This window comes from Lipotes vexillifer, unplaced genomic scaffold (assembly GCF_000442215.2).
Source record: "Lipotes vexillifer unplaced genomic scaffold, Lipotes_vexillifer_v1.1 scaffold1447, whole genome shotgun sequence".
NCBI lineage: Eukaryota > Metazoa > Chordata > Mammalia > Artiodactyla > Lipotidae > Lipotes > Lipotes vexillifer.
This window is the reverse complement of record NW_006789773.1, coordinates 510,286-519,863: the sequence shown is the minus strand read 5'-3', so window position 1 is coordinate 519,863 and position 9,578 is coordinate 510,286. Positions and strand designations below refer to the sequence as shown.

At 43.1% G+C, this 9,578-nt stretch overlaps 1 pseudogene; it reads left to right on the top strand.

Annotated features, from left to right (window-relative positions):
* Positions 1 to 586: 586 nt before the first annotated feature.
* LOC103081250 (cdc42 effector protein 3 pseudogene) lies at positions 587 to 1,335 on the top strand (annotated as a pseudogene).
* The last annotated feature ends 8,243 nt before the right edge of the window (positions 1,336 to 9,578 follow it).

Genomic DNA, 9,578 nt, shown 5'->3' with positions numbered 1-9,578 from the left:
TGGAATCTCTCCAAATTAGGAGTTTGGGATTAACATATACACACTATTATATATAAAATAGATAAACAGCAAGGACCTACTGTATAGCACAGGGAACTATACTCAATATGTTGTAACAACCTATAATGGAAAAAAATCTGAAAAAGAATATACGTATAGGAGTCCGGAGACCCCGGCCTTGGGCGCCTTCACGCCGTCTCGGAGCGCATAATGCTGTGAGCAGGCAGGCGCCGCGCCAGCTGACCCGGCTGGATCTGCGCGTGGCGGGCAGGGACTGCGTGCGCCCTTGGGGACTGTCGGTGCCGGGCGCCCGGCCCCGGGGTCAGCGGCTGGGATCCTTGGCGCCGCTGGTTTCTCCGTGCTGTGGAAGGGACTGGCGGATGTAACCGGCTCTCCAGAAACCCCTGCTTGGCTGTAAGTCCAGGAAGGCCTCTTAGACCTCCATCTCGTTTCAGAGCCACTTCTGAAGCTACTTGAGAAAAATGATGTGACCGCTCCTATCAAAAAGGATATTGGGAACCCTGTAACATCTGTGAAGAAAGTGGCCCTTTTCCCTTTTGCAAAATCGACATCCTCAAACTCCAAAATGCCAGCCAAGACCCCAATTTACCTGAAAGCTGCCAATAACAAGAAAGGAAAGAAATTCAAACTGAGGGACATCTTGTCTCCGGATATGATCAGCCCTCCCCTTGGAGACCTCTGCCACACCATTCACATCGGCAAAGAGGGCCAGCACGACATCTTTGGAGACGTTTCCTTTCTTCGAGGAAATGAGCTTCTACCTGGAAACCAGGAGAAAGTGCGCACGGGCCCGTTCCCTGGGCATAACGAGTTCTTCCGGGCCAACAATACTTCTGACTCCATGTTCGCAGAAATGCCCTCCCTGGTGCTCAAAAAGGCCATCTCCCTCCCAACCATCGGAGGGCCCCAAGCACTCATGTTGCCCTTGTTGTCACCAGTGACATTCAGTTCCAAACAGGAGTCCTTAGGGCCGGGAAGGCTGCCCTGGCTTAGCCGTGAGCCGGTCATGGAGGAGAAGGCTCCGGAGGAAAGCAGCCTGTTGGAGATCGGGACGGTCCGCCAGGGGGACGTCTCGTGGGGGTCCAGCGGGTCCGCATCGCAGTCCAGCCAGGGCAGGGGCAGCCTCTCCGAACAGTACCCAACTGGGCGGCGGAGGACGTGTTTGACCATTCCGCCCCGTGCGAGCTCGTCAAGGAAAAGACTAAATCAGATGAGTCCCTCTCTGATCTCACGGGTTCCCTCCTCTCCCTGCAGCTCGATCTTGGGCCCTCATTTCTGGATGAGGTGCTGAATGTCATGGATAAAAGTAAGTAGCAGGACACCGCCGGCTCTTTTCCTTTGGGATAAAAGGTATCAAAAAACAGAACAAAACAAAACTAACCACAGTCAAAGAGAAGAGCTTCGCTGGCTATACTTGCTGTCATCTGATGGGTTTTCTAAAATGATGTTCCTACAGAATATTTTTTTACCTGGTATGCCCTGTTTGCAAAAACAGTGAAAGAAACAAAAAAACCTATCCTGGCAAAGAGAGGAAGTGAGTCAGAGCCCATTTTCGGCGAGCATTGCTGATGTACAGCTCACATTTTTTGTTTTCAGACCTTCAGACATGTAGGAAATCTGGCTTGGCCAGGACTGGCACTACTTGTGAAGGGCTGTGCCAGTCACCTTAAGGACCTTTACAGTACTCTGGCATTTTCTGAGCACGAGGAAGTCAAAATTTATTTAACACCCACTCCTTTTTTCTAGACCGTTTTCTATATTATATTGTTTGGGCTCACCGTAGCAAATTCTTCCGTGTTAAAACTTTTCTCTGTTTTCACATTTGAACAACTTTATGGGTTTCGGGGATTTGCTTATAGCTCTTAGATACCCCTATGTATTATATCTATATTGCAGAATCTTGACTGTCAGCTACATGTTGGTAAGACACAAGCAAAGTATTACTGTAACTAAGTTATTTTTAAAGTTAAAATATATTTTTATGTGCCTTTGGCTTTTTATTCCAGAGTCTACATTTTGTAGGTGCTACATCAAATATGGTCACTTGACTTTCCATTGTAAGCTGTGTATGTGTATGTTTGGAAAAACGTATTCATACTTAGCTTTATTTTTTTTTTTCTTCGTCTGTTATCAGACTTTTCACAGCAGCCAACAATGGATTGGTTGTAAAGTGTAAAGGCACAGGTTACTCACAATGCTTCTGCAGAGACTGTGGGCCACACCACATAATGTTATTTGGAAATATGGGTATTTTAGTACAGTACATACTTGCATTACATGGTACTTCATACAATACAATAAAGAGTAAATGTTAAAATAAAAAAAGAGAGTATACGTATATATATGTGTGTGTATGTGTGTGTGTGTATATATAAATATATATAATTGAATCACTTTTCTGTAACCTGAAAGTAAACAACATTGTAAATTAACTAGACTTCAATTTTTTTTAAATCGTTAAATTAAAAAAATCTCATTATGGGGGAAAATGCCCAATTCCAGAAACAGACTTTTAATTATGTTGTACTTATTTTGGTAAAGATGCATGTCTTCATTGTGAATCTGGGATTTGTATACTATGAGAGTGATGATACAATTTTATTTAAGCATAGCAATATAATAAAGAAATGTTGAGAAGTTTTTTAAAAAACTGAATCTCTCATGTTAAAAATGAGGTAACTGAGAGCCAGAGAGGTTAAGTAACTGACTTAACATCACACAGCACATTGATGGCAGAGGTGGGTAGTGCTCTGCTGCCTCCCAGTTCATTCTGATCTTCCCCTTTCACGAGCAGAACCCAAGACCTGGAGCCCTAGACTCCAAAGCTGTCTGAGGATATCTGAAAGGGCCAATAAATATTCGAAGCATTGTCCAGCTCCCTTCCTGGCTCATTGCCTTCACTACTGGGCGGGCCCCGCAGCCAGGTTGAGACTCACTGGGAAGGGAGCGGGGTAGCCTGCAGCTTGTGCGCTGCTTCTGAGAGGGGTTGAGTTGCCAGCCCTGGAAATTCCACCTGTGTCAAGGAGTCATGGGAATGTGCCCAGGTTGCTATGGGGAGGCTTTCCGCCCTGGCTGCCGCTAAGCAGCCCCCTGCCAAATCCCGTCTTGCTGACTGTCAGCGGAGAAAGTTCCAACCTGTCAGTTAGAAGGGAAATAGCTGAGAAGCCATCTCCCACCACGTGAACGATCTTAGCATCTTAGTATGTGTGTGTGTGAGAGAGAGAGAGGGAAAATATTTGGTAGAGGACGTCAGGGGAAGAGATGGGGGGAAATGATCAAATGGGCTCACGACAAGGAGGCTCTGTGTAACCCTGTGTGGGGGTGGGGGGAGGCTGCCTGGCTCCTGGAGACTGTTCAGCACTCCGTCTGTTCACACCTACTTACAGTAGCTGATGACCTCAGACCCACCTGTTTGTCCTGCGCTTCCCCTTCTGGGCTCCTCTCATTTCTGCTCCCCTCTCCGCCCCCTCCCCCCAGGCTCCTAGGCTAGGGGAGAGTGACGGCAGCAGAGATAAGGACATGCTCTTTCATGTAAGGACGCAAATCCCTGCTAACTTGTGGGTTAGAGAACCAGTCAAGGACAAGGACAAAGCTGCTACCAATGGCCCTGGTCTGTGTCCACAGTAGTGTGGTTACTCACCCTGGCTGGAGAGCAGGGTTGCTTGGACTGCATTCTTGGAAGTGAAATGAAACTTGACAGTGGGAGATACTGCTGCCTCTACTGAGTCATAAAACTGGGATCTTTGGGCCAAGGAGTCCCAAGAAGCTGATCACTCTAGTTCTTTTCTCCTTGGAAGAAGATTCTGGAGGACTTCAGCCCGAGAGGTTATAATGTTTTAAAGTTTTAAGTTGTGAAATTAATTTAGTGAGTTGTGATCAGAATATTATTTAAAAAATGAAATAGAGTAGACAGTAGACCAGGGTACGTTATTACATGGAGAAGGTGAGTATTGTTTCAGGAAACTCTTTTTAGTGTTGTGTGTGTGTAATTGTGTGGGTGTGTACTGGGTCACAATGTATTTCTTACTGTAAGTCACAGCCAAAAACTTGGAACGTCATTGCTCTTTTAGAAAGTGTCAGGAATGAAGACTTGGAGTCACTGTAGGGTCTGCCATGTAATTGCTGTGTGACCTATGGTGAGTTGTTTAACCTCTCTGACCTTCATTTTCCTCATCTGTGAAGTGAATGAATGAAACCAAATGAGGAAATTAAACTGGTGATTTCTAAGGTTCCTTCCAGCGTCAGATTCTATAATTTTTAAGGTAAATGAGAATTCAACCTGTTTTTAAAGATTCTCAAGGAAGGAGATGACATCCTCTCCAATAAGCAATAGTTTCCATTAAAAAACAGCTCTTTCTCTTTAGGCTTCATTCATTCATTCATTCACCAAATGTGTATTGAGAGTCAGACACTGCTCTAGGTCCTGGAGAGGCAACAAGTGGGATAAAACACAAAACTCCCTGCACATGTGATGCTGCCTTAGAAACCTCTGTAGCAGTTTATGTTTTGTTTTGTTTTGTTTGTTTGTTTTCACTTACCATACATTTAAAATAAAACAACATAAAACTGAAAACCTTCTGTAGACTTGAGAGGATAGTTATCATTTTTCCAAAAATTGGTTTGCACCCTCAGTTTCTCCTTCGATGAAGTGGGAATGCAATCATGGAATGCTAACAGTTCAAAGTCTGAAAGGGTTCCAGAAGGTCTTTTTTGCTCAGAAGGGTGACCTGACCTGATAATCTTAAATAGATAGACATCTGAATGTTCCAGACAGGAAATTATTATTTTCCTTGAATATTTTCCTTTTTTTCTAGGTGCTCTTGAAACCACAGACCATTCACTGAAAGGCAATTCACTTTAAAATGTTCAATTTCAGCTCCTTGACATATTCATCTTCTCTCAGTAGAGAGATGAAAAGCCTCCTTCGAGGACTTTGGGATTGGGGTGGCATCTTTCTGGCCTTTAAGCCGAGAACTCTGCTGTTTGGAGAAGGGGTTGGGTAAATGAAACCTGCAGACTTCTGGCAACCAGGATGCTTAAATTCAGTGCTAGGAGTGCTAGAGGACTTTGGAATCTGAAATCATCCTGACCACCAGGGGGCAGTAATAACTTGCTTTTCCACACCACCAATGATCGCCATTCCCGTCTACTTTAGCCTGCAGTTATAGGCTGGTAAAATGACCTTTTCAAAATATGCCCGGCCACCTCAGAGCCCCTGAACGCCAGGGCTATAAGCAGTCAGTTGGCTGACTCTCCTCTCTCTCATCTCCCAAAATTAAACGTGCAGGTCCATTCACTGATTCAAAAGGTATCTATTGAATCCTTTTATGTATCAAGTACTGAGCTAGACTGTGCGAATCCACCCTTCATTGAGGCAAAGCCTCTGCTCTCCAGGACCTCACAGGCTAGGTTTTTCCATAAATGACAGACAAAGGGCTTGTTGCCCCCAAGGTGGTTTCACATGGTCCTGAGTCCAAGGTTATAAGGCTGTTTCCTTATAGTGAGGTGAAGTTTCTAGGCATGTGGATCATAATCTTGACATTTTCAAATGAGAGAATATAGATCTCTGTCAGTGAGATTTAGGAAATGCCTTTGGTATTATAGCTAAATTTTCAAACACCAGTTGGAGCAGACTGTATAGGCTCATCGTGAATCCTAAGTCAGGAATCACTGTTTTGCTGTTGTAAACTTGCAGGACTGATCAGTCTTTCTGGACCCAAGTTTTCCCAGCTGCTCTCAGGAAAGGCCAGGACACTAATAGAAAACTAAGTGAGATGGAAGAGAATGATATTATGGCGCATTACACCGGTCTAGAAACCCCACGGGGATTTTGCTAGCCGCTTTGCTATGTGTTTACAGCTGGTTGTTTGTTTGTGTGGTTAGTAGCTTCCCTGCCACACAGGGTCTAGTTTATGTTAAAACTATAGTATTGAAACCCAGAAGTCAATAATTATCCAACCAAGGGATCAGATTTTATTTTATTTTTCACAATAACTCGGATGAGTTGAGTGTGTAAATGGATGACATGTTATAGCTCACTACTTTCTTAAAAATAGAACGGAACAAGGGATCTTCCAGAAGATTCTGGGACGCACTTGTCCCAGACTTTGTTTTTTTGGGTGGGTATTGCCCATAGGTCACGTTGAAAAAGTTTGGCAGGATTACCAATGCATGAAGGCATTGATGGGTAATGAGCATTTATAATTAAGTGCAGTAACTGGGATGTACAGGGAATCTGCTAGGTTGATTTGGACTGTCTCTAAATGGCTGAGCATGAATTCATACAGGGATAACGCTGCCCCCTAATACTAACGCTGATCCAGCGGGTCAAGTTTAGATTCTTGGGCTTCTTGTAGGCCACACCTCTGAAGACTAGAGGTGCTCTTTAGGTTGAAAGCCCGCTGCAGGCGAAAGTAGGACGCTGCTTCTCTAACCGCCAGATAAAGTGCCATAGTCACTGCCTCAGAAGACTAGAAGTAATAGCGTACGTACGGACTGAACTGGTCTATAGTCTTCGTCTTCTTTTTAATTTTATCTGTCATTTGCCTGGAGGCAGCACTGATTAGAATAATTTTTACCAAAAGCCAGAGAAAAAGAAATTTGATTACATAATTTGATGACGGTAGGCATTTTTAGGTAGTGAAAAGACCTTTGAAGGGGAATTAAGAAGCCCCAACCTGTCATTGTCTTACCACCTAAGTACCAGGTAAGCACTTTCCATAATTATGGTTATTTGGAAAGGGCGCACCTGGCTGGAAATCCCGCCTTTGCCTCTTACTGTGGGACTCATGCGAGTCCTATAATTTCTCTGATCCTGCCCTCTGGTCTATAAAGTAACATTATACCTATTCTATTTCCGTTATTGGGGTGTTGTAAAAATCATATTGCTCATTTGTGTGGAAGTGTTTCAGTTACAAAGGGCTCTACAGATGTGGGTTTTTATTTTGTTACCTGGCCCTCGGTCTTATCTGTTTTGCCTGCCCTTTCTTGCCCTGACAGCCAGACCCCGAGTTTCTGAGAAGGAGACTTGATCGTCAGTTGTTTATTTGTCTTTGGTTTTTAGAATATGCCCTTTGTCCAGGCTGTCGGTGCTGAGTTACCATAACAGCCTAATGACCTGCTGGCTCCAAACTCAAGGACCCTTGCCTGCAGCTAGTATGGCTTCCTGTTAACATCTACTTGTGAGAAATGGGCCTTATTTCCACCTTCAAAGTTGGTGACTTAGGTGCCTGAAAACAGAGTTCACAAGGAACAAATTAACAACAACAACAAAACTCACAACAAACATTTAGAGCTTGTACAGTCTTTTTTTCTCCATAGGTAAGTAGTCTTCTTCCCTGTCTTTCGAGGTCAATAACAGGTGCGTGACTTACCCTCACTGAGTTTCAGTTAGTTTCGAACTGTGGTGGAGTTAGCATTATTGAGTCTCAAGATGAGATTTTTCAAGTGGGTTCTCCATGTCCACCGCCCACGGGACATCTCTGATTCTAATAAGCTCAGGGAGGCCGAGGTGGGAGAGCTGTGATTATGAAGACAAGGACCAGACCCTTCGGAAGCTTCGAGGACAAGGAAAAAAGGAGTTTATAGAAGCAGAAAAAGAAATGGGCGAAAAGAGAGGGGAAGAAATCTTCCCGAGAAAGGGAGAAATGAAAGAAATGGAGGAGGAAAAGGAGAGTGAGGGAATCAGGATGGGGTAAAAGGAGGAAGATGAGGGTCTGGGAGACTTCTTTGCTCCAACCTCCTACTGAGACATAGCAGAAACAAATACTTTAGAGCTAAATCAGCTGTGCCCAGATGCCCCATCTGTGCTTCTAAGACCGTCAGGGATTCAAGCCTCTTGAGTGCCCAGATCTCCACCGACCCAGGAACACCCTGCTGCTCGTCCTTGATCTAACAGGCAGTGGCAGCTGCATCCCACATCCCTAAAAGGCAGCATAGCCATCGCCTCTTCTTGAGAGCTGGAACATCACATGCTTTCTCAGGGTTTGAGGAAGACAAGGAAGACCTAGAGAAAAGATGCTGGCAAAGAGAACTCCCAGATCACTGTCTGTAGGGAGAGGCTGTGAGAAGTGATGAGAGCAGAGAGTGTGTCGTTGGAAGACAAGAGTTCAAGTTCCCCTGCTCTGCCCCTTAGTTGCTAAATGGCTTCCAGGCAAGGTTTAATTTTTTTTTTTTTTTTTTAACCTGTGAAACACATCTCCACTTTCATGCCTACCTGTGGTTTATTAAGACAATGGATGCTATCCCTAAAGTGCCTTGCCTACCTCTTAGGGCACTTTCCCAGGGCCTTCTGTTTAAATATTTGGATAGTTTACCTTGTTTAGTAGGTTACTTGCTCCTCAAGGGCAGGATACTTACAGATTTATCTCCTAGCATGGTACCTAGAGTACAGCAGGCATAACAGATATCTGCAACAGGCATCTGATAATCAAATAAACAAGGCAGATGATGGTTTCCTTTTAGGAATCCATCCTAATGGTAGATCTCTAGAAATCATGACAGCTCTGGAACTGATCTGCTATTATTTAGTCTTGATGTGGCAGGTGTGGGCTTGGTGTTACTGGCTTAAGTTATATTTCACCAGAGATTGAGAACTACCTAGGGACCATCTGCACATCCCTAATTTTCTCCTTTTTAAATTAAGGAATGAATTTAATTTTGACATCTTTTAGATTAAAAATATTTTATTACCTTAAAAACAATCAATTATTATAAGCAAGTGAAATCTATAATGACACCACTTAGTACAATATAGAAAATCACACACACAAACACGATGTTGTAATGTTAGTGTATGTACAATATATTTCCACTTCCAGCAAATCTGTACAAATCTGTACAAATAATCATAAGTGATTAAATATATCGTAGATGCATGTTTATATTTTTAAATAGTTGCATTTCTCCTTTGAGTGAAAATACCATGATTTCCTTAGTCATTCTGTTTTTAATATTTTGGTTATTGGCAACTTTTCACTGTTAAATAAACATTCTCTTTTACATAAGAAATAATTGTTATTGCTGTTGAAAAAAGAGAGACAAAACCTAAAGCAATTTGTTGAGTGCCTATTATGTGCCAGGCACTTTACTTGTAGTGTATCACTTAATTTCACAACCCGGGAAGTGTGTATTATTTTTCTCCTTTTGCACAGAAGAGAAAGTGAAACCTAGAAAAGTAAGTAGCTTGGCTAAGTCATGTAGGCAGTGAATACAGAGCTAGGATTTAAATTCAGGTCTCCCTAACTCCCAAACCCTATTCCTCCAAATAACAAAGCTGGTAAGTGCAGGAATGTAAGGGCAAAGGTGTTAGGCTCTAACTAAATTTTTCCATGTTGCTTTCCAGAAGCTTGGTGCTATTATATAAAGCCCCACTCCCTAAGTATACTGTTTTCTCCATAACTTTGTCTGACTTCATTTTTTTTTTTTTTTTTTTTTGGGGTAGTTTTCTTTTTTCTCCATAATTTTGTTTTTTTTTTTTTTTTTTTTTTTTTTTTTTTTTGTGGGATTTGTAACTCTTCTTTTTTGCGGTACGCGGGCCTCTCACTGCTGTGGCCTCT